Raw genomic sequence first — 26,610 nt, 5'->3', positions numbered from 1 at the left:
TTGTTATTTCATACTAAAAGAACTTTTGTCGGTTGACCTGTTGGTCTAATTAAGTTTTATCTAATGTAAATGGAAGCTTTTTCACCTGATGTAAAGCTCTAGAACGTGTCTTTTATTGTTCTTAAAGTTTATATTTTTGATACATTGTTGTTAAATATATTGTTGTTGTTGTTATTATCAGTTGAGAAGATCCTCATTCAGTAACGTAAATAAAATAAAAGATTTCCAGCAAATACTTTTTTTTTTCAAAATTTAATGTTTTGTGTATGCTTTGTCCTGCGTCCTGACCCTGCCGTTTCTTTCCATCTCCTACCACGGGTAGCTCCATAATAATAATAATAATAATAATAATAATAATGATAATAATAATAATAATAATAATAATAATAATAATATTAATAATAATAATAATAATAATAATAATAATAATAATAATAATAATAATAATAATAATAATAATAATAATAATAATATGGGCACAAGCAGATCTCGTGAACCTGTTTCCTTTGTACAAGGTACGAGCGGTGTGAAGTAAGTGAGGAAGGAAGGAAGGAAGGAAGGAAGGGGTCGCGAGAAATTTTGTTCCCGAAGGGGGCGCGTGGCACAGATTTTGTGGACCACTGTCTTAGCTGATGTGTCCCTATTTTAATGGTCGGGAACTCACTTGTCGGGCCCTACATCCGTACAGAGCGTCGCTCAGAGAACAAGATCTGGACAAAGGAAGAAATGGGATTTCCTGTGTCGGCCTTACCACGATTATATCCGTACTGCTTGGCCGACACTGTAAGGATATGTTTGGTTCAAATGAAGGAATGAGTGTTCAGCTCGGGTAGACTAGAAATTTAGAAACATAATTTGTACTTCAAGACCGTGAGTCCCTCAGCCTAAGACCGGCTCAGTTCCTGAGAACGAAGGAGTTCGGCTTAGAGATGACTTTTCCACTGTTTTTAGTGCCGAGTTTTCGGATGGCGAATATGTTTCTTTACCTTCTACATCTCCTAGGCTCTTGAGGAACGGAGATAGCTTTACGATATTCTTTTGTTGATATTACTTTTTAAGAGTTCTAACTGAACCAAGATTGTTTTTTGATATAATTAAGGATATGCTTCGTTCCATTTCATTTTTACCAGCTATCTTACAGCCAAAGGAAGTAGGTTATGAGGACATAACTTCTCCACTAACATGGCTTACACAAAAAATTAACCAAGGAGAATTCGTCCTGTCTTGACCTAACTGATCAACATCAAGTTGCAATGGTGAGTGCGCTTTGTCTCCTTTCGGATGCGCACCGTAGCCAACACTTATTTGCTGATGCCTCCGAGGCTTCAGTCGTCCCCGCGACTCGGTCGCAGACTGATCCTCATAACGAATCAACAGTCCTTGACCTCGTCTGGAGTTCGGCTGTCACACCAAGGACACCACCAAAACGACGAGGGTGTCTTGCTTCCTTGACCTAACGCAGGAAGCTTTCGTAGAGGTGATGGCTCCTCCCCGCCATCACCCGTGGCGACCATCCAGTAAGTCGATGCGCTTTGTCGCCCCCGGAATCCTTTCGGACGCGCATCTCATCCCACGTATTTGCTAATACCCCCGAAGTTTCAGTCGTTTCCGACACTCGGGACTGAATCCTCGAACAGAGAAAAACCCTGTTCTGAGGAGCAGTGACCTCGTGTCGACTTCGGCTGTCACCCCGATGATATTAACAAGTACAGTGGGGGAGTACCAGCTGCGATCGCAGCAGGCTTCCCCGTAGCGATGGCCCCTCCCCGCCATCACCCGTGGCAACCATCCAGAGAGTCAGCACGCTTGATCGCCCCCGGAATCCTTACGGACGCGTGCTGGGTGAACGGGGAATAGTGAAAACTTTCTTACCCTTCTTATATTAACTGAAGACGGACTACACAGTAAACGACTTGTTCAACAATAATAATGTTTCTGTCGTGTCTTGCTGTTGACTGTGCACCGAATATGTAGTGGCTATAGAGCAGAATGAAGTCTTTTCCCTATACCATTATTTCCTACTATATTTTAAAATTATGTTACGCTAAGGAAGAAGGTTGTAAGAATAAAGAATTGAGTTTCATCCCGGAGGATTGTTGATTTGGGCTGTGAAACTCCTGATCTCGCAATCTATTTTGGACGCACATTCCTTTAAGGATATCAAATGCTGTGGTAATGTTACTACCTCAATCCTGTAAATGGTGCATCACGCTCAATGAACAGTGATCATGTGTCACATATATTACAAGTTTCCATTTCTTCATACATTAATACATTCTTGCGACAATAATGTGTTTCTACGTTTCCTTAGAAACAATTCCGACAAATTAAGTTTCCAAAACTGAACCGTAATATTATTTCCAGTTACTCAGACTCAGAGCAATTCCTTTGTGCTATACAGGCAGTATCGAGGCTTTCATCGACCCGAGAGTCCACATGCCTGCCCCATAAAATCCAAATACTCTCTTAAATAGCTACATAAAATGTTCCCCTCTCACCTTGTATCAGGAGCAATCATAAATAGCATCTTAAATGTAACGTAATTTTAATATAATGTGTACAGGCTTGAGTTCTCGCTTATTATGTTTAATTTCAATTATTATTCTGTAGCGTAAATTAATCCATTCCTTTCGGAAAGAACCTGTCAATCTTATTTTTATGCGAACTCCTTGTTTCAAATTTCTAGAAGAAAAATAAGTAGGCTGAGTTTTACTTTTAAAAATGTTGGTTCCGTATGTATAGCGCATTTTACTGTACATTTTTTCATTTTGTGCTTTCACATTTTATCTTGTTTTCAGAACACATTAAAAAGTAGTTTACAGGTCGTGAAAAGTGAAAATACAAAAATTAAAGCATAAATATCGTGTAAACTTTACCTTTGGGAAAATGATATGATCATAAGTGTGTCTTTCAGTAAATTAAACTTAATTGATAACAATTAAGAATTAATTAATTTGTATTCATCGAATTGTTTCCGATAGACATCTGTATGCAATTTGGAGTGGACACGTGTAGAATTCAGTCAGTAGCGTAGCCTGTATCAACTCATGGGGGTGTTATAGTTTTACAAAATGATGATAGAACATAATGAAGGTGCTCGTGAATGTGTGGTGTGCGCATGCGTGAGTGACATCATTTGGATTGCAGTACCGGCACACTACAAAATCTTACATTAAAATAGAGAAGAAAAACAATATGATCAAGGTTAATAGTTTTACGGCGAACGGTATATCCAGATTACAATCTAAAATCCAACTTTCCCGGTTTCTTAGAAAATAGAGTAAATAATTATGTTGATTTTACAATTATATATCTGTGAATGTTCAAAAGATTCAACCCATTGAATCGACTTTCACTTGTTTATTTTCTTTTTTAAAAATTCCCGGAGGGGGGAGGGGAGGGTCCAACGCCCAGTAAACCCCCTTGGCTACGCCCTCGAATTCGGTGCATCGAAAAGCTTCCTCTATGGACTAGTGGTAGAGTGTCGGCCACCGGACCCCCCAGGAAGCAGATTCCAACCCAGCAGAGGTAGGCCTAGTCGGATGTTTGAAGAGCGCAGAAGAGGTCATTCGACACTCCATGTCGTATGATGCAGGCATGTAAAAGAGTGACACAATTGGTGTTTACTCGACAAAACTCATTAAAAGCCATAGACGCCCAAGAGAGATTCAGTTTACTCTGTCATCTAGTAGGTATTTTGTATACCATTAGAAAGATACCCATGCTTTGCTACGGTTTTAAACTGAAAGTTATCTTAGGGTCCACTGCGGCTGAGCCTGTGAACCCTCAGTTCGTTCGTCAAGTGTTTTAGGAGGAATGGGGATTTATTTTCGGATCTAACGCTCATTTGAACCCCATCGAATTATTATGTTTTAAAACCCTATCATATTCAACATCTAGGACACAGAAGAGACCAACCTTTGAAATTTTGACTTCGTACGTTGAACAGTAATGGATGAATGTTTTGTTTCAGGGGTAGGACATAGAAGAGCAATCTTCATGTAAAATTTCAAATTCGTTCGTGAAACGATTTCCGAAGAATGACTTTTGTGATTTGATAGTCAGACCCATCTAAATCCATTAGGGGAGAAATGTCTGGCTCCTTGGCTAAATGTATAGCGTGCTGGCCTTTGGCCACTGGGGTCCCGGGTTCGATTCCCGGCAGGGTCGGGAAATTTAACCATAATTGGTTAATTCCGCTGGCACTGGGGCTGGGTGTATGTGTCGTCTTCATCATCATTTCATCCTCATCACGACGCGCGGGTCGCCTGGGGCGTCTAATCAAAAACCTCTATCTGGCGAGCCGAACTATTCCTTGGGCACTCTCGGCACTAAAAGCCATACGCCATTTCAGGGGAGAAATATTTTGAAGTAGGCCTATGTGATACTTGAATCCTAGGACATAAAAGAGCAATCTTCTTCTAAGATTACAATTTAATACGTCAAACAGCTTTAGAGGAATGAATAATTTCGTTTCTGCAGCTAACCCCATTTAATGTTTCAAAACAATCCCTATTTTATACATAAAATTTAGAATATACGCCACCATTTGGAATGTTTCATGATAATCCAAACGGGTTTTGGAGGGATGAAAATTTATCTTCATCAGGTTTCAGCACCTCCCTCCAACCAAAATCCCTAAGGGGTGTATTGTTTCAAGACCACTTATTTAAAATCTAAAACATATAGGAGCAAACATCGTGTGAAATTTCAATCTTGTATATCAAATGGTTTCAGGGAAGGGAATAGTTTTGACATCAGACCTACCTCCCCCCTCCCCCTCCCCCCATTTAAAACCGCTTAGGGTTGTATTGATTTAAGGTAAAGTGACCAGACGTCCCGTTTTGAACGGGACAGTACCGTTTTTCAACCTGTTGTCCCAGTGTTCCGACAGATTTTATCGGGACGCCTCGTTGTCCCGTTTTGTTAGAAAATGAATTTTAATTTTAGTCTCTATTTTCGTCAACGTAATATTTTAAATTATTATAGATACTGAATTCGTGTATGGCAAGGTAACTGTTTTTATGCCCATAACAACTAAACTAGCTAAAGGTAAACAGGGAATATAGGAGGCTGTGACAATATTCGTTACGAGCAACAACAAATATGGCAACCCTGCTACTCTGCCTGCATTTGTTTTCCTTGCTTGAAGCGAGTCCCTGGTTAATTCTCTCAACAACAGCAGTTGGAGTGTCGTACGATGCAGGATTAAAGATACCGAAACGAAAATGTATGTTCACTACTGCGTTGCAAGAAAGGTAAGTACCTTATTAGAATTTATAGCGAATTTAATGCAATTCAACTCCCAGTAATTATGTATAGATCAACAAATACTTATTTTCTATCGTAGGTACACGTTCATAAAGAAAACACTGACCGATTGTGATTGTGATGTTCGTTGCACCATTTGTAACACCGAATTCTCTGTATCCCATGGAGCGAAAAGCGACATTGAACAACATCTAAAATCAAGGAAGCATAAAAACGCAGAAATTGCTACCTCGTCATCCAAAAGTGTAACTTCATTTTTTCGGCCAACTTCAGCAACAGACCGTGAACTGCACTTGGCTGCAATTGAAGGAGCCTGGACTTACCACATTGTTGAAGAAAACCATAGCTTTCGCTCAAATGACTGTGCTTCAAAACTAATAAGAAACTGGTTTGAACAGAAATTCTCTTGCGGTCGTACGAAGTGTGAAGCCATTGTTGTGAACGTACTTGCACCTCATTCTTATGAAATATTACAGAAGGAATTAAATGAAGTCAGGTTTGTTACAGTGTTACAGATGCTTCTAATCATGGGGAGAAAAAGATTTTTCCTGTTATGGTTAGGTACTTTTTACCACTATAGGGTGTCCGTGTTCGAATTTTGGAAATTGATGAACGTCCTGGCGAAACAGCATATATTGTTACACAGCATATATTGTTACCGATTATCTGATTGACGTGTTTGCAAACAACAATCTTAACCACGAGATAATTGCATTCTGTGGTGACAATACTAATAGTAATTTTGGCGGGGCTCCAGGGATCCAGAAATATTTTCCACAAACTTAGGATGTTATTACATCGTGAAATCCTTGGCGTTGGATATGCAGCACATATAGTGCACAACACAAATAAGACTGCTGCTGATTGTTTACTTATCGATGCAGAACTTGTTATTCACAAAATATATTACCATTTTCACTCATACACTATTAGAGTAGAATCACTAAAGGATTTCTGCAATTTTGCTGAGATTGAGTACAGGAAATTGTTAGGTTATAGTAACACCAGGTGGTTAGCGTTGATGCCAACACTTCGAAGAGTTCTTGCAATTTTTGAAGGACTCAGGTCATATTTTCTGAGTCAGGAAAAATGTCCAATGATAATGAAAGTTTTTTGAAAACCCATTGGCGAAAATTGTTCTTCTTTTTCTGTACAACCAAGCTACAACTTTCCACCAGGCATTTCTCCAGGTAGAGGGTGAGTTAACAACAGGAGTTGAAGTAGCCATGGCATTTTCTATGTTGAAAGTAAATATGACTCAGGAAAAGGAGAAATTTTTATCCCAGATGTTGTAAAATGTGTTTTGCATGAACTACAAGAGGAGGGTAAGGTGGAAGTAGAGGATTTCCAAAACATTGCCAGTAGTTTCTATGATTCATGTATTCAGTACTTAAAAGTCTGGACTGACAGATTTGAAGTATATAAGATATTTGAATGGCAATGTCCTGAAATGGAATGATGTTGAAATATGTGTACCTACGATTAAAATTGTATCTGGAGAATCAAATGTTGATGTTAATGCTATTTTCAGTGAATTTGTTTATGTTAAGCAATTTGCTACAGCAGACAAAATCACTCAGTGGAATAATGAAAGACAAGAAGCCCATCTGAGATGGGCAGAAATGTTTCAGTATTTCTCTTCTCAAAAACTATCATTCAGTACTTTTTCTAAGGTTGTAGAATTTGGGTTATCCTTGCCAGGTACTAATGCACCTGTAGAGAGAGTTTTTGCAAGTATGAACAAAATATGGACATAAAAAAAAACAATTAAAAGTTGGAACGCTGAAAGCATTGTTGCTTACCAAAGTGAATCTAAAATAAATTTGCTTTGAGATTTCAATTACTTGAATCAAAATGAGAAACTTCTGAATAAAATCCATTCTTCAGAAAAATGTGTCCTCTAGGCTAACTGTATAACATGATGTAATATGCATGCGATTTTTGTAATGCTTTAAATGTTCTGTATTCATTAGGCCTGTTGTAATAATTTTTCCTTATGTTTGTAATAAATAGATAAACAGGCTTATAGTTTTCTATTTGCTTTAACTTATAGACAAAATAATACTTTTTTTAAAAGTCAGTTGATAAGTGTCCCGTTTCCAGCTTGAGAAAATATGGTCACATTATTCAAGGGCCACTTCTTATTTAAAATCTAAGGTATATAAGAGCAAACATCACGGGAAATATCAGTCTTGTATGTAAAACTGTTTCAGATAAATACATATTTTTGTCATTAGGCTTCATCTCCACCCCCGCCCCTCCCAGTGTGTGTTGTTTTAAGACCGCTTCGCATTTAACATAGAGGAACAATCATCACGTGAAATGTCTAACATTACAATTGTGGGCCCTTCTTTTATAAGTCCTGGTCTCTTAGGTGTTAAGTTTGATTGTGAAATGCTACACACCACTTATTGTACTTTGGTATCTTGGTTGTTCATCTCAGAAAGTTTTCGTGGCGATTGTCGTTGGGAGGTGCGTAAACTTCCTTTGTGAGGAATAACTAATATTTTGAACAAAGATGTCACCCATAGACAAATGAAGATCGTAAATGCCTATCATCATGGCCAAATACGTAGAACGAGGAATATACTGTAACTTACAAAGAGACCTTTAATTAAATAATCTCATTCATAACTCCACTGTTACTGACAGTTATTTAGTAGCAACTCATTTGACGAAACGTTCCGAGTTCTGCTACATTAATAGAGATTACTTAATATAGAGTTAGCACAAAAGTTGGATGAAAATTCTTGGAGAACAGAATATTCTTATAAGTCTTCTACGATAAATGTGTGACATACAAACAGCACTGTGTGTAGGCTACTATTGATACTTGTACTAGTTGGGCTATGTTGTAAAATGAAATGGCGTATGGCTTTTAGTGCCAGGAGTGTCTGTGGACATCTTCGGCTCGCCAGGTGCAGGTCTTTTGATATGACTACCGTAGGCGACCTGCGCGTCGTGATGCGGATGAAATGATGATGAAGACGACACATACACCCAGGCCCCGTGCCAGCGAAATTAACTAATGATGGTTAAAATTCTCGACCCTGCCGGGAATCGAATCCGGGACCCCTGTGACAAAAGGCCAGCACGCTAACCATTTAGCCATGGAGCCGGACAGGCTATGTTGTGAAGTGCTAAGACTCTCGAGAAGTTCCCAACTTTTGAGATGTGAGGACAAGGTTAGGGTCCCAACTAGAGATGGGAACTATCGACTGAAAACCACTATCGACTATTCAGGCGAAAGACCTTCGTACTATAGACTACTGAATAGTTGAATGTTTTAAGTCGAAAGTATACTTTGCAAATCGCGCGTAGTCAGTCATTCAATGACAAAACATTCGAATGTTTCTAGTTTAAACTCTCCCTAATAAAAGCGGATAATGCTTCCCTTACAAATTATACTTTTTAAATGTAATTGACCAATAATTAGAAATCACCAGTATAGACACTCTTTAGAACGAAAATATTTTGAGTGACAAATTCATTCAATGGGACGTCGAGAAGACTGAATAGTCGAATGTTTTCAGTCGAAAATATTCGTTACAAGTGGTGGTGATTAATGTTTTAAGCAAAAGTACAACCGTAGTCTATTAACACTAATCAGATGGAAAAATTGGAAGGGGTCCGACACTTCAAGAATGAAGGTATCGGCCAAAGAAAGGCAAGGGCCATGAAGGGCGTGAAAATGGAAGACTTCCTACGCTTCGAATGCTCTAATACGTCCGGGGTCGGAAAGGAACAAGAGTTGACCAAGGGAGGTCGATAAGATGGATGAAAGTAAGGAGCTTGGCAAAAGTAAGTGGAAGCAATGGTAGGCCTCAGCTAAGGGCGTCGTGGTCGCCAGCCCACGCTCTCTAGTGAAGAGTCCCTGGGGCCCATTTTAGTCGCCTCTTAGAACAGTCAGAGAATACCGTGGGTGTTATTCTACCGCCCCATCCAGAGGGATTTTTCATTACATAACGTAAATAATCAGTCGTTTCAAGACAGACATTTTAATATTTCTAGTCGAAACTCTTTGTAACAAAAGTTGACAGCGGTACTTTTGCGAATTAGATCTTTTGTAAACCTAATTGACCAATAATTAGAATATTACCAGTATACACACTTAATACAGCAAAATAAATGTTACATTGAGCGACTTACGAATTAATTAAATGGGACCCAACTTCGTAGTCGATAAGATTTAATAGACGAATGTTTTCAGTCAAAAGTATTCATTACACATCGCAAGTAGTCACTGTTTCAATGATTGAACGTTCGAATGTTCCTAGCTGAAACTCTTTCGAACACAAGTGGACGTGGTACTTTTACGAATTACATGTTTTTAAATGTAGTTGACCAATCATTATAAATCACTAGTATAGACACTCACTGGGACGAAATAAATGTTATACTGAACGACTTACAAATTCATTCAAAGGGGCACCTTTGTAGCTAAGAAGTCCACCCCATTCCACGTTCGTAGTAGGAATGTGCACTACCCGGAGATCCAAGGTTCATACCCTGTCACTGACAGCGGCTATCATTAGTGTAGTTTTTCAATAGGTCTTTCTACGCCCACTCCTGGCAAATACCACGATTGTACTGTACCTAGGGCACGTATGCCAATCCTGGACTTAAATTATTACAGTATAATTACACTATCAAAGATCCAACAGTTACACAGGTTATCAGACAATTTGAGCACTCATCCGTACACAGGGCTAATAATACACAGAGATGCTCCTAATATGAACCAATATCATACGAATGGCCGTTTTACTTGGTGCTAACGGGACAGGAAACGTGAAAAAACGACCATGAGGCTGTATCCACGAACAATGTTAACAATAATAAGTATAGGATATATAAGATTAGGCAAACACACTACTGCCCAGATTACTTTTGCAGTTATGTCTTATTTATGAACTAGCATTTGCACCCGTTCTTCGCACGGGAATTTGTAATGGAATACAGATTTTCTTCATGAAGTTATGCGAATTTACATGCCAGTATTCAAACGACCGAGCTCGATAGCTGCAGTCGCTTAAGTGCGGCCAGTATCCAGTATTCGGGAGATAGTAGGTTCGAACCCCACTGTCGGCAGACCTGAAAATGGTTTTCCGTGGTTTCCCATTTTCACACCAGGCAAATGCTGGGGCTGTACCTTAATTAAGGCCACGGCCGCTTCCTTCCCACTCCTAGTCCTTCCCTGTCCCATCGTCGCCATAAAACCTATCTGTGTCGGTGCGACGTAAAGCAACTAGCAAAACAAATGTATTCAAACGTTTTACAAGGCATGTTAACGTGACGTAATGTTAATTAAGATAACGATGAAGAACATCGAGAAAGAACGAGGACGATTACAGAGTTTATTGTACGGTGTTCCTGGTCCGAAGTTGTACGAAATTCTCCTTCTTTCTCGGTTACATGTTGTTGTTTCTCTGACCACTTGAGTGGTGCTGTGGCTGAAGACTCATGAAACCCATCGTTGATGATAACCTCCCTTATTATCCGTTCAATAGTTATACCCGTGAACCCAACTTGAAGTGACGTGCACTAAAGTGTTCCCCGGGACTTGGATTAAAAGTACAAAATTTTGTAAGCATCTCTATTATTTAACGTTGTACGATAAATACGTGTGGGTCTTTATAACGGAAATAACATATTCTTAAACTTCCATTACATAGTCTTTTGAAAGCACAAATTTACTGTATATTCGGAAGATTTTTTTATTTTACACTGACTGACAGAGCAAATGCAACACCAAGAAGGAGTGGTTCGAAAGGGATGAAAGTTGGGGAAAAAACAGAGACGGCACGGACGAATAATTGATGTTTATTTCAAACCGATATGCAGGTTACACAATGCGCACGGCATCGACTCAGTAGGATGTAGGACCACCGCGAGCGGCGATGCACGCAGAAACACGTCGAGGTACAGAGTCAATAAGAGTGCGGATGGTGTCCGGAGGGATGGTTCTCCATTCTCTGTCAACCATTTGCCACAGTTGGTCGTCCGTACGAGGCTGGGGCAGAGTTTGCAAACGGCGTCCAATGAGATCCCACACGTGTTCGATTGGTGAGAGATCCGGAGAGTACGCTGGCCACGGAAGCATCTGTACACCTCGTAGAGCCTGTTGGGAGATGCGAGCAGTGTGTGGGCGGGCACTATCCTGCTGAAACAGAGCATTGGGCAGCCCCTGAAGGTACGGGAGTGCCACCGGCCGCAGCACATGCTGCACGTAGCGGTGGGCATTTAACGTGCCTTGAGTACGCACTAGAGGTGACGCGGAATCATACGCAATAGCGCCCCAAACCATGATGCCGCGTTGTCTAGCGGTAGGGCGCTCCACAGTTACTGCCGGATTTGGCCTTTCTCCACGCCGACGCCACACTCGTCTGCGGTGACTATCACTGACAGAACAGAAGCGTGACTCATCGGGGAACACGACGTTCCGCCATTCCCTCATCCAAGTCGCTCTAGCCCGGCACCATGCCAGGCGTGCACGTCTATGCTGTGGAGTCAATGGTAGTCTTCTGAGCGGACGCCGGGAGTGCAGGCCTCCTTCAACTAATCGACGGGAAATTGTTCTGGTCGATATTGGAACAGCCAGGGTGTCTTGCACATGCTGAAGAATGGCGGTTGACGTGGCGTGCGGGGCTGCCACCGCTTGGCGGCGGATGCGCCGATCCTCGCGTGCTGACGTCACTCGGGCTGCGCCTGGACCCCTCGCACGTGCCACATGTCCCTGCGCCAACCATCTTCGCCACAGGCGCTGCACCGTGGACACATCCCTATGGGTATCGGCAGCGATTTGACGAAGCGACCAACCTGCCCTTCTCAGCCCGATCACCATACCCCTCGTAAAGTCGTCTGTCTGCTGGAAATGCCTCCGTTGACGGCGGCCTGGCATTCTTAGCTATACACGTGTCCTGTGGCACACGACAACACGTTCTACAATGACTGTCGGCTGAGAAATCACGATACGAAGTGGGCCATTCGCCAACGCCGTGTCCCATTTATCGTTCGCTACGTGCGCAGCACAGCGGCGCATTTCACATCATGAGCATACCTCAGTGACGTCAGTCTACCCTGCAATTGGCATAACGTTCTGACCACTCCTTCTCGGTGTTGCATTTGCTCTGTCAGTCAGTGTATTTTATTTATTTGCTTTTTGCTATTTGCTTTACGTCGCACTGACACAGATATGTCTTATGGCGACGATGGGAGAGGAAAGGCCTAGGAGTTGGAAGGAAGCGGCCGTGGCCTTAATTATGGTACAGCCCCGGCATTTGCCTGGTGTGAAAATGGGAAACCACGGAAAACCATCTTCAAGGCTGCCGACAGTGGGACTCGAACCCACTATCTCCCGATTACTGGATACTGGCCGCACTTAAACGACTGCAGCTATCGAGCTCGGTAGGAAGAATCTTTGTATAAACGCTAAATCTCAATGATACCATGACGTGTTATGCACCTGATAACACAATCCTGAATTACAAATTGCACCCGCTTTCGGGCTAACTCCGCAGGGACTTAGACTGAAAAAATAACAGTCCGTTAATGCTATCTCCCTTATTAATCCTCCATCCTCGAAAAGGTGTACACGATATGAACGTTTTAGAAATTGATTTCCATTAAGGCTGATAGATTTCTATTAATGTTGATCATGCATATTTTATGGGAGTGTAAAAATCACTGTCTCGAACTTCCTGTAATCCCCAGTCGTTTTGGGATTTAGAAATAATATTGGCTCTAAAGCCTACCCAAGGATAGGTGGATTATAAATATGAAGTATAGTAGAAATATATCTAGTGACTTTCAAGTTATATGGACTCAAACAGGAAAAGACGGCAAAGACACAAAAGCTAAAAAACATGCAGGTGGGCATTATTACATCTGAAACGGATAACTGAACGAAAATTTCGCCAAAATAGTCAATGTACAGACACTCGGTGGTTACGACTTTATATACTGTACATAGATAAGGAATTTGCTACACGTACAACACCTTTTGGGCTATGTCCGTTGGACTTTGCCTGCAAAACTGTCCGTTAATGATATCTCCCTTAATAATCCTCCTACCAGAAAAATTCAGATGAGAACAAAGTTTTAGAAATGGATTTCCATCAAGGTTGGTCGATTTCTAGTCCGGTTGGTCTTATGTATTTTGTGGGAGAGTAAAATCGCTGTTTCGGTTTCCTATAAACCCCCAGTCCATTCTGGGAATTTGAAATGATATGGAACTAAATCCTACCTTTGGACAGGTGGATGCTAGATATGAAGTTTTCTTAAAATATCTGCAGTGGTTTTGCAGTTATAAGAAATATGCTTTACACGCACCCGCTATTTAGGGTAAGTTCACTGAGAGTGAAAGCCGGTCCGTTAATGATATGCGCTTTAAATTCGTGTTTCGATTTGAGATCTAGTTTGTTGCGCAGATCTTTATTTCGAGACTTACTGCTATTAAACGGTAAGTCGTGTCAGTGTGCGTGCATGCAAGTGACTATAAGTGTGTCAAACTATAAAATGTGCGTGTAAAAGAACAAAATTAACCTATAATCGAGAAATTTCTCTCTAAGGTATACGCGATCGAAATACTACAAAAAGTCATAGGAACAAAGTTGTAGATCTCTTCAAATTGAGCCGCGAATGTGCTGTCTGTTTTGTGATACGACTTGCCGTTTAACCAGCAATTACCCTGACACGAAGATCTTCACCGTCATTAAAATAGCCTCCATATTTCGATGTTTTTCGGGGCCAAAAGTTACACAACTGACATCTTGGAAAGTTTTTTCAAAGGAACGAGAGTCCAGTTTTTGGAATTAGCACTCGCATACATACGGAGAAATTAAGGCAAAAAGAAATACATTTAAGAAAGTTGACATTAATTGAAGATAGGATAACAACCGAGGATAGTCGGATAGGACAAATACGTAAATACCAAATGGATGTATTGGAAAAATGAAATGCTCGTAACTAAATTGTAATGATATGAGTTGCGGATTTAAGAAAGCGGTAACAGAGAAGAAATTTAGGCACAGGGATTCTTAGATAAGAGGATGGCTTATGGTGTTACTACTTAAGCCTAAGGAGGCAGGCAGAGGTAATAAATTAAACCAGAAAACGTAAGTAGAAGAGAAATACAGTAAAAAGTATAGCAAGTGCCATAACACACCTTGCGGTGTGAAATAATGGGCTACACTCTGTGGTAAGATTGAAGTTTTATCAGCCACCCTTAGTGCTGTTCGAAGACGATTGTAATCTCCAACGGTATTCCGTAAACATAGAGCAGAATGGCAGCTTGACGTCTCTCTCGTCTTGTACCCAACGAACAACCACGAGTTTACAGGAATAATGACGAAAATGCCATTACGTTACTTCCCTGCGCTTCCCTGCCAGCAGCCAGAGACGTTGCCTGGTAACCGGTAGATTCATTGTCGGTCTATGCGGGTGTCGGTCACTCAATGCAGAGCATGAACCCTACAAAAAAAAAGTGATTTTCTCCGTCACTTGAAAAGTAAGCGAAATTATGTACATAACAAAAGTTGTTTATAATAAAGAGATTGTCTGCTGCATTTATAGAAAATCAGTAGTATAAGAGAACATTGAATAAGCTTGTTCTGGTTTTCCTATAAAGCCCCAGTATGTTCAGTGATTTTTAAATCATATGCATATCTAAACCTACTGCTGAATGAGTATACTCTAAATGTGAAGTTTGGTCGAGATCTATCCAGCTGTTTCGCCGTGATGGTGGAACAGACGGACAGACGAACAAGATACGAAAGCTAAAAACCACTGATACGGACTTGAGTTGACCTAAACCGGATAGAAATATGAAAAATTGGCAAATCAGACGCAATTACAGACAGCGGACCTCCTACAACTTTATTTATATAGATTATTTATATAGATAGATTCGGCAGTGGTGAAGTTAGGGTTCGTGACCCTCTCTTACACTCAACCACGTAAATTAAATCATACTACAACGAACCTACTACGCTGGCTTAGCAGGGGGAGAGGTGATACTCCCACGTGGCGTGTCCCAGGTGGCGGATAGTTGGGGTCCTAACCGGCTTGCCGGCGGACTTGAGGGAAATAAAATACCTCTCGCGGACATAACACACAACCCCCTGTGAGGGAGGGACGCAGACGAAGAATACACTCACGGTACCCCTGCCTGTCGTAAGAAGCGACTAAAAGGGGCGACGAAGGTATGATTGCATTAGAACCATGAAACTACTTGTGATTAGTACCAGCACGCGGGAAATACCATATGTCGCTTTTACTTGCGCGTAGTACCACTATGTTAGGTACCAAATAGGTTTGTGATTAGTAGCAGAAGAGTGCGTTGCCGGCTTGTACAGTACCTGTGATTAGTACCACTATATGCGCGACACCATGGTTCTGGCTTGCCTATGATTAGTAACCACTATTTGAGGAACACCACGGAATAGCGTGAGTCCCTGTGGTTAGTACACTTAGGTGAAGAACACCATAGGTTTGCGTTGCCTCTTAAGGGCGCCGCAATGTGCGAAACACCACAGGTCTGTATTACATGTGCAAATTGCATTACCTGTGAGTCGTACCATAATGTGTGGAATACCGTGAGTCTACGCTACTTTTGATTGGTACAGCAACATGACAAATACCATGGTTCTACCTTCCTAGCGATAAGTACCATTAGGCGGGGCCGGTGACTTGGATTTGGACCCCTTTCGACTACAAGCATCATCGATTCAGTATCGTGCTATAGAAGCAGTCTCTTAATCAGTAATACTATTGTTTTACGCCGGCCTCTGTGCATGTGAGGCACTGTGGGTCGGTTTCACTGATTGTTTTTAAATTAATATCCATCCATCCATTCATTCTTCGACCTCACGTTTTGAATTCTGGTCAGTGGAGGATTTTGGACTTTTAATTTGTCATTTCATTTCGTCTCATTTCGTACCATTAGGAGCCGAAGACCTAGATGTTAGGTCCCTTAGAACAACAAGCCTCATCATCATCATCATCATCATCATCAACACCTAATACAGGAAGCCCATTGTGCCTTTTGTTAGTAAAATTTCTAATGTGTTGTTGTCATGTTTAAGTGTAGGTAAAGCCGGGCTGGGTGGCTCAGATGGTTAAGGCGCTGGCCTTCTAACCTCAACTTGGCAGGTTCGATCCTGGCTCAGTCCGGTGGTATTTGAAGGTGCTCAAATACGACAGCCCCGTGTCGGTAGATTTACTGGCACGTAAAAGAACTCCTGCGGGACTAAATTCCTGCACCTCGGCGTCTCCGAAGACCTCAAAAAAGTAGTTAGAGGGACGTAAAACAAATAATATTATTATTAAGTGTAGGTCTAAGTAAATTGATTTGGAATAAGATAACCTATCCCGAATACTAAATAATAATATTTGACTGAAATAAATTTTTCCCAGCTAATTTAGTTGGGAAGGGAATGACGCACATATTCCCCGTAAGGAATTCCGTCCCTTTCAAATTGGTAGATATGTGGGAGAAGAATGCAAACATTTTTAGGTCAGTATTTACATGTCATTTATTATTTATTACATAAGATGATAATTTTAGAACAGTAATACAGGTACCCGCTTTTTAATTTCCGGGTAGCCGAATATTACCAGAATACACCGAGTAATGCTTGGATAACTGGGTACCCTAGTACCACTGTACTACAGATCTAGTTAAAACAATCAGAATTGAATGCACTTTCCAAACTATGCCCTGTTTCTTTTGGGCAAGCATCTAGATTTGTTGTCAATAAAGTAGGGTTATACCGTTGGGAAATAATCACGATGGCACGTATCGTGTTGTCTAAACCCCTCTTCAAGCTCCTTACCCTATTCTACCCCCAGTGAACAGAGGCTTGACTGAGGAATATCGAAACAGGCGTAGGATGGGATTGAGCGCCGCACTCCATTTCAAGGAACTGCTCATACAAATTTCAGAAGTCTACCGAGTATCGTGACCGGAAGATATTTTTACACTAGTTTGTAGACTGTCCTCTGCTTCATTGTTGTGCTTGCTATCCTTTGCAAGGGAGAGCTGAATATTTAATTCATTTATTAGTCTTTGTTCTAACGCAGACATCTTCTATTGATAAGACAAGATTTTACTGGAGGCAAAATGTACAGCAAGATATTTCCTGACGTCTCATTAAATACTAACGGATTTTGAAGCAGTCTCTCAATCTGTTATTTATAACGTTAGCTTCTATTGAATTCTGCACGCTATTGTGCGGAAATCATTCTAGTAATATAGCCCATAATGTGCAGGAATCTTGGGCAGAGCGCAGAAACTTAATATCGACACGCAAGTTTCGGCTCTGTAATTGATACCGCATTCCGCTGTTGGATTGAGTCTGGCTTTGTATGTGCATGTGATGAAACCTTCTTTGGCAATTCTAAATATGAATTTACACTTAAAATTCAAAGATAGCAAATACAAAATACTGTAACGGTTCAAATCCCGTTACAGATATTTCTCTGTATTATTATTATTATTGTAACTATTATTATTGTTTGATTCAATTCTGTAATCTGATTTCGCCATGTATTAATTCATTATCGCTTGCTTTATTGTATTTAATTTATTATATATATATTAGCATCAAAATCATGTAGAGTGAGACTTAGGCCGCGTGCACACCGAGCGCGCTTCGCATATTGTGTCGCGTGTAGCGTGAAATGCTATGCATAGCGCAAGGCGTGCTTGCTGTTCACACCGAAAACTCTACGCCGTGCTCTAAGAGTTTTGGCGCGAGGCGTTTTAGGGTGGTCACAAACTAATGCCCTTATCAAAATATATTAGAAACAGTTTACTGATGGATAACAGTTACCAAAAATTGAAAATTACAAAGAAGAATCGGAAGTGGGTTCATGAATTTAATGAAGAACGAATTACTTTCGGAGAATTCCATCGTTTGCACAGAGATGCAAGACTTTATCGCGATAAATTTTATGATTACTTAAGAATGACAAAAATACCTTTAACCTTCCAAACCCTGCAACTGAAACGTGGCGGCAAGTAACAGAGATGTATTGGGAAAAATTCAATTTTCCGAATTGTCTAGGAGCACCATGCAGCAAACAGGCGGAAATTAAATTTTCGGCTAACTCACGCTCTTTATATAATAATTATAAAAAGTATTTTGCAATAGTGTTAGGCTACGATTAGCATACGCAATCAATCATCGTAACAAAAATGGAGTAAATGTGTGACAAATATAATTAGTAAACAGAAATATTTACTTCCAAGCCCACTACTAGCCTGCAGAGTGATATTCTTCATGTTACCACCCTCCATTGGCAAAATTATAAACCGATATGACAGAGTCTGGGAGATTCTATGCACTTTGTCACAAAGTGTCCGGCTACATAGCTAAATGGTTACCGTACTGGCCTTTAGTCACAGGAGTCCCGGGTTCGATTCCCTGCAGAGTCGGGAATTGTAATCATAATTAGTAAATTCCATTGGCACGGGGGCTGGGTGTATGTGTGTATTCATAATCATTTCATCATCATCATCATCATCATCATCATCATCATCATCACCACGACGCAGGTCACCTACGGGAGTCAATTCAAAAAAGACCTGCACGTGGCAAGCCGAACTTCTCCTTGGACACTTCCGAGACTACAATTCATACGCAATTTCATCCTGTCACAACATTAAGCCCAGTGAAGTGTGACCATAGAAGTATTATTACTGTATATGTTTACTGTAGGAATGCGATTAAACTGTTGCAGATACTTAAGTCCACTTGTTTTGCAAAACAGTTACATTTTTATATTTTTTGTGTCTTGGGTTTCATATTTCTTCTTTTTGAAACACTGCATGAATAATATCTTCTTCCATAGCGTCAGAACCAGGTAGGTAACGCTAAGCAGTTAACCAACAATGCGCGTTGTCTCGCGCTTCGATTAGCTGTAAGTTACGCGTTCAGCGCAGCAGAGCGCGGACGGTGTGAACACCTGGCTTAGGAACAAAGCACTGGTTATGCTTAGCGTGACGCTTAGCGTTGAGCAACACGCGACACACTATGCGAAGCGCGCTCGGTGTTCACGCAGCCTTAATGCCTAATATCAGATATGGATGTATTATTTGTGGTACTACTTTTAAAACCTTGCAACACAGGATGCAATACTGTTACGATAACTGTAGAGTCATCGCTCTGTCATTATATGCATTTAGACTAAGAGATAATATTCTGGGAGTTTCTACTTTGCCTGAGGCTATTTCGTGACATCATGTACTCTTTGAGAGATGACGTAGGTGTGACAACTTGTCTACAAAGGGCTATATCCTATAGCAGCTAGTCAATTGGAGCCAATTGGAAGGAAGCGGATGGTGAACAGTGCGATAGTCAGTCGTATGGGGAGTGAGGCCACAGTTGGCCAGTCCGTTAGGTGAAGATAGAGCAGTGATATGGATATGTAATCTTCAGTGGCCAAATGGATTATATGTTCGGAGTGTTTCGTGTATATGTTCGGTCGAGTTCTTCTGTCAGTTCGGTGACAGCCGAATATCGAGTCGTCATAACGCAGACTAACAGTTATCAGGGAATTACTTGTAAAGTTGATTGTGAAGTGTGATTATATTTTCCAGCCATGCTATATCTCGTTTGTGAAACTACAATGATACTTCACCAAATTAGGTTTGAGATACATACAGCTGATACCAACTAAAAGGAATACGTCGTAATAACACTCAGAGTGTTGAAGGTACTGTTAAGTGAACCAGTGAGGGATAAATTTCTTGTACAACTTTTAAATGTCCGGTCAAGAGGATTTCAGATGTAATGCCTAGAGTTTCTTTCAGTTATAATGTCGGAGTTTTATATTTTCTTTTGAATTATCGCAGCAGGTTAAGTCAATGTTTAAAGGATATATTTTGATTAGTATCAAATGCAATTTATTGTTATATTTCGAGAATAGATTAGATAACCTGAAATTTTAGTGGGGAAACGAAACTTCAATGTCCTTTTCCCAGAACCTATATGTTATGCTGTCAAAGTAAGCTTATTACCTCACACCCTAGAGATATTCAAGATTCTCATTTTATTATCGTTACATTTGTTGGTAGCTGGCGCCCATCAACAATTTTATTGTGTCCGACTCGTTGGCTGAATTGTCAGCGTACTGGCCTTCGGTTCAGAGGGTCCCGGGTTCGATTTACGGCCGGGTGGGGGATTTTAACCTTCATTGGTTAATTCCTATGACTCGCGGGCTGGGTGTTTGTGCTGTCCCCAATATCCGTGCAACTCACACACCACACATAACACAACCCTCCACCACAATAACACGCAGTTACCTACACATGGCAGATGCCGCCCACTCTCACCGGAGGGTCTGTCTTACAAGGGCTGCACTTGGCTAGAAATAGCCACACGAAACTTTAAAAATCAACTATTGTATGTGTGAGTAATCAGGCAAGCACTAAGTGTGAGTGCATAGTCCGACGATTGAGCATTTTATTTCATATTTTAATTGTTTAATTTTTAAATCAATGAGTAATTACCTAATCACAGTACAAAAGCAATGTGCATAGCACCGCGGTGTAGAGGGCAACGTGTCCGCCTGTCACCCAGGCCAAGAGCTTTCGTCAGAATGCTTTACGATGTCAATCGGTTCAGTTGTTCTCACAAACTCGCGGTCAGAAAAATCAACCTAGTGTTTTAAATATATAGATAGGGGTATTTATAAACGAGTAGTATCCATCGAATTTCATGATTTTATCTGTCTTAAATGAAAGGTAATAATTGTTTTAGGATAAATCAAGAGTAAAATTCTGTGACACGTAATAAATATTATTATTAAAACAGAAGTATATATGTATAGGCCACGCGACGACTATTTTACTGCAGACACAACTTTCATATGTACGTGTGTACATATTTCTGTTTTAATAATAATATTTATTACATGTCACAGAATTTTACTCTTGATTTATCCTAAAACAATTATTACCTTTCATTTAAGACAGAAAAATAATGAAATTTCAGGGATATTATTCGTTCATAAAACCTGTGTTAACAATAACATTTCGCTCTTTAAGTACTTACAACAATCTTACATTATTATTGCGAACTCCTTACACATCGTCCAGAGTAGTTCCAGGTTCGCTAATATATTGCATGATATTATTATTATTATTATTAGTAGTAGTAGTAGTAGTAGTAGTAGTAGTAGTAGTAAAAATGCAGTATACGGATGTGATAATTGCGTAATCGTTAACCCATAGACATAGAGCGAACGATCAACACTCGCCTTCATCTTTTGAGGGATACATTACAGTGAAATGCCTGTACTTTCCTTCTTACTTAACATGTCACATTTCTTCAGATATTCTGATCTGTTCCTTGAAAATGTTGATTATCGTCATAAATATCACCTTTGTATCACTAATATCTTTTTTCCTTTTGTTTCAGGTAAGCAAATAACATGAAGGTGGTTTTATTGTCAATGGATCTACTTCATCGTGAGTATACTGTTTCTACCAATACTGTCTAAATTGAATGCGTTTAGCGTCTAACAGACCACTGTTGAATTGTCCTATAGAGGAAGACAAGGGGCCCTGTCGACGCTTAACTGTGATCCGTCCGCCAATTAACTGTCAACGTAGCAAATACAAGTCAGTCTTGATAAAAAATAAAATGGCCTTGTTTGCACATCAATTTAGTGCGGTATCTCGTCTCTACTGTAGCCGATGCTAGCATGCATGTTTATTTGATATCTGTATTAGGCTTGGTCAGATAAGTTGCGCTTGTCGAATATGTTGCAATGTTGAGGTTCACGCCTCCGCATAACAGAAGGCACGACCAAGTGTATAATCTATTTATTATTTCCTAATACAAAAAGTTGCCGGTTGAAAATTTCTAAGCTTCTGAGCACAAAAGTGAAGAAGTGTATTATTATAGAGATTTTTGAGTAGCCATTACTAGTACACTTTGCCAATAAAAGGACGCGTGGCTGTTTCTTTAGAACGAGTGCAAATGATAACGTTAGTTACAAATGTCCTTGAACATTGCTTGCAACTTTCATGTTACGAATAAAACAGCGTCTGTTTTATTACACTAATTTATTTCAGGATGACCCAATAAATGCACACATACACATATGTAACCATAAATGTACGCACTTACTAATTGCTGTCTATTCACAAGTCTCTCTTCTTTCTGCACAGCGGGCGGTCCGGCCCGTTGGTATTACCTAGTGACGGCTATAATCCTTACTTTCATTTCTCCAAGTCTAGTCTCCCCATGCAGCAGCTGTGTTTAGACCGCTGGATTTGAACACAGTGCTTTTGGATACACACCACATGATGACTATTCCTTGGTTCGGCTTCAGAGACAGTCCAGTAATTCACACAGTCACATGCAGTGAACAACTAAACAGCAACAGCTCAATAGTATTCAACAGCAGGAGAACACTCACAACAGGGAATATTAATACAGGTCCATTTACCTTCACTCTCGCGATAACTGTTTCAGTCGCTGACTCACGGTGGTCCTCAGTCCACAAACGTTCAAAAAATCACACACACACACACACAGTACCCTAAGGCAGTACCTGTCCCATACGTCGTCTGTAGTCCAGCTACTTGCTTGGCACTCCAACACAATAACTACCTCGCTCGCAGCGGCTTTGTACTTATACCTCGAGAGTGGGTTGCTAGAATATTAAGGACCGCTTCACACTAGGCGACTGGAATCGGCGACAGGAATCGGCGACCAGCCGCCCGTGCTTGTGAAACATTGTTTTAAATGGAGCTCTTCACACTGGGCTACTCAGTAGCCGAGCTACAGAAAGAAGCTCGGCGACCGAACTTGCAGTAGCTCACTCCCGCTACCGGTCGCCGAGGCAGATTTCGCAACCCGGGCTGGGGACAGCTGGTGAACCATTGTTTTGTATTGGAGTCTCCACACTAGGCGACTGTGTAGCCCAGCTACTCGTCCTCTTTGCGTTCCATTGAAAACACCCTTCAGTGTCATTGTGAATTTCAAGTCCCTTCCCGTTGCGTATTCCGTTTCAGAATATTACAAACTGTACTAAATAAATCAGGGAAGGGTGGTAGCAGTTCCTCACCAGGGGTGATGTCGCGGCCAGACAGATTTAGGATAGATTTAGTATATATTCATGTAGTAAAGTAGTTAGTTTAGTTAGGTGGTGTGTTGCATGTGGAGCTGGCGATCCGCCCATGTGCAAGATGCTACAAAGTAGATTTAGAAGTAGTTAAGTAGTATATTCATGTAGTAAAGTAGTTAGTTTAGTTAGGTGGTGTGCTGCATGTGGAGCTGGCGATCCGCCCATGTGCAGGATGCTACAAAGTAGATTTAGAAGTAGTTAAGTAGTAAGTAGTTAGTATCTAGCTATAAACAGTCTGTGAGTGTTTATTTTATTGGAACATTGTAACTGGGCGAAAGCCTGTTATGTTCAGTTCAATAAATTCATTCATTCATTCATACTAAATAAATATATTACATTCAGTGTGAATGATTTAATTATATAAACTGAGCAGCGTCCATCTGGAACTTAAACTGTGACGAATAGGCTATAGTAATGAAGTTGAGAAGAGAAATACATGGTGTGAAGTAATGCTACAGTTTTTCAGCGACTTTAAAGAAAGAACATCCCAGGAAATGAACGAGCTTTGTAACTAAATATTACAAATATAAGCGACAACACTTTTATTAAATGTTCAATATAATTGAAATTTTGCTGTCCGACTTGTTTGGCTGTATGCTCAGCACCTTCGGTCCAGAGGGTACTGGGTTCAATTCCCGAAAGAGACGGGGATTTTTTCACAATTTTCTTTAGGTAGCACCGACACGTATGATTAATGGCGACGAGGGTACAGGAAAGGGGTACGAGTGGGAAGGAAGTGACTATGCCCTGAATTAAAGTACAGCCCTAGCACTTGCCTGGTGTGAAAATGTGAAACCACGGATAACCTTCTTCAGGACTGCCTATAGTGGAACGCAAGATAATAGCTCCGTGGCACAAACCGCCGTTTTAATCTCGTATGATTAATGCCACTGCCTAGGGGACTGGGTACTTTTCTTCGTCTATACACACCACACGCAATAGTAAATACATTGCTCCGTAAAATTGGGTCAGATGCCGATCTCAATTGATTGGGAAAAAGTTAGGCAGAATAGAAAGATAATGGAGAATATTTTGCCAATACAAGGGCAGACAGGAAATTTATTATTAATTAAGTTGTGGAGAGAACAATATTTAAGGCACCTTGTTGGGAGCGTTCTTGATTTTACTTTTAAAATGAAGGGAATCAATCAACAATTTTCAAAATGAGGCAGTAGGAACAACTATAGTACCGTCTTCTCAGTAGTCTACAGAGAAGTACCGGTAACTATTAAAAAACTTGGTACCATTATCACATAAATCATAGGATAGTTTATAGAAAAGTCCTTTTTCCAAACGATCTTTCACCATAGATTGTGAATGAAACCTACGAAGCTTTCATTCTTTCTTTTCGACAATAATAAGAGCAGCAAGAGACACTCCTCTGCCTGAGAACTCGTTATAAGTCATTAGGCCGAGGAAGGCGGCTGAGTAGCGCGGCCGGCTACCGCACGGCGACACGGAATTCACCTGAGCTACTCTGTAGCCGATTCTGGTCGCCGATTCCTGTCGCCTAGTGTGAAGCGGCCCTAAGGTTTCGGCTAGAGATGGAACATTCTCGTTGTACCTTCCAGAAATCGCGTGGAGAAACTAGACGAAGGAAACAGTAGAGGAAGGGCTGCGGCATATCCTCGAGCGGGCTGGAAAGTTCCCTCTCTTCTTTCGGCACAGCGGGCGGTCCGGCCCGTTGGTATTACCTAGTGACGGCTATCATCCTTACTTTCATTTCTCCAAGTCTAGTCACCCCATACAGCGGCTGTGTTTAGACCGCTGGATACCGAAGGGTCTGCGACAAGGCTGACGGTCGCTTGAGCACGGATGTGCGCAAGTTTATTCTCAAAGCACAGTATTGGACAAATGTATATAAAAGAACACAGGAAGTATTTTATTTCTGGAGACGAAGCACGACTTGTAGGCCTAAAAGATTCGATACTAATTCCTAGTCTGATCACTATTTTCTATCAGGAATTGAACATTAAATGCAGAGGTTGGATGATGAAACATTTTAATATCTCCAAAATACAACCACCTATTATTTTGACATACTTTCCGAACGCTTAGTATGCTAACGCTGAGAGAAGAATAAAGGATATCATTAACTTAAAAGACTCGTCAAGAATGAATCGTTGCAAGTGGGAGTGCCATCCCATGTAGCCGGTAAATATTAGGCCTAAAATTTCGGAGTCTTCTCAAGTTGATCACTTTCAAAGTTATATAGGAAGTGACCCGCTTATTCTTTGGGTCGCATTATTATGTTGTTATTATTATTATTATTATTATGATTATTAAGCCTCCGTGGCTCAGACGGCAGCGCGTAGGCCTCTCATCGCTGGATACCGTGGTTCAAATCCCGGTCACTCCATGTGAGGTTTGTGCTGGACAAAGCGGAGGCGGGACAGGCTTTTCTCCGGGTACTCCGGTTTTCCCTGTCATCTTTTATTCCAGCAACACTTTCCAATCTCATTTCATAGCATCTATCAGTCAAGAATACATCACTTTGGGAGTGGCGACCCAATCGTACTAATAGCCTATATATGCTTCATTCGTTCCATCCCTGACCCGGTCAATGACGGAAAACAGGTTGTAGGTTTTCATCATCATTATTATTATTATTATTATTATTATTATTATTATTATTATTATTATTATTATTATTATTATTATTATTATTATTATTATTATTTGTGTCAGACTCCTTACGACCCCATGTGCTAAAATTCGCTCTTGTAATCGCCACTTTCCGCAGCCTCTACGAACATAGATTACATGCTTCCTTGACACCAACAATCCATCTTCTTTAATCCACCGCCTCCATTCATCGACGATTTTTCTCAGCATTATATCGTCTCCAGCGAGTCGCTTATCCTCGCCGTGTATCCATAGTAATAATATTTTAATTTAAGAATTCGATTTTCCTAAGAGCAGTCTGGATTGATCTTATATCGATTTGTTGAAATTCTCACTGTTCCACGGAATTCTCAGTAGTCTTCTCCAACACCAGAATTCGAATTTAACGACCGGCTTCGCTGCCATACGTTATGATTTAGTACATCATAGCCTTTCTATGGTGATATTTCTGCTTTTTGAAACCCAATCCAGGTTAGCCGTACCATTTCTAGCTGTCAGCAAGTGTCTTTAATATCATGGCTGCAGTCTCCATCTGCTGGAATCTTCCAACATAGGTAAATAAAATGTGATGTT

The sequence above is a fragment of the Anabrus simplex genome, chromosome 1 (assembly GCF_040414725.1).
Source record: "Anabrus simplex isolate iqAnaSimp1 chromosome 1, ASM4041472v1, whole genome shotgun sequence".
Classification (NCBI taxonomy): domain Eukaryota; kingdom Metazoa; phylum Arthropoda; class Insecta; order Orthoptera; family Tettigoniidae; genus Anabrus; species Anabrus simplex.
Note: the sequence above shows the minus strand (reverse complement) of the source record.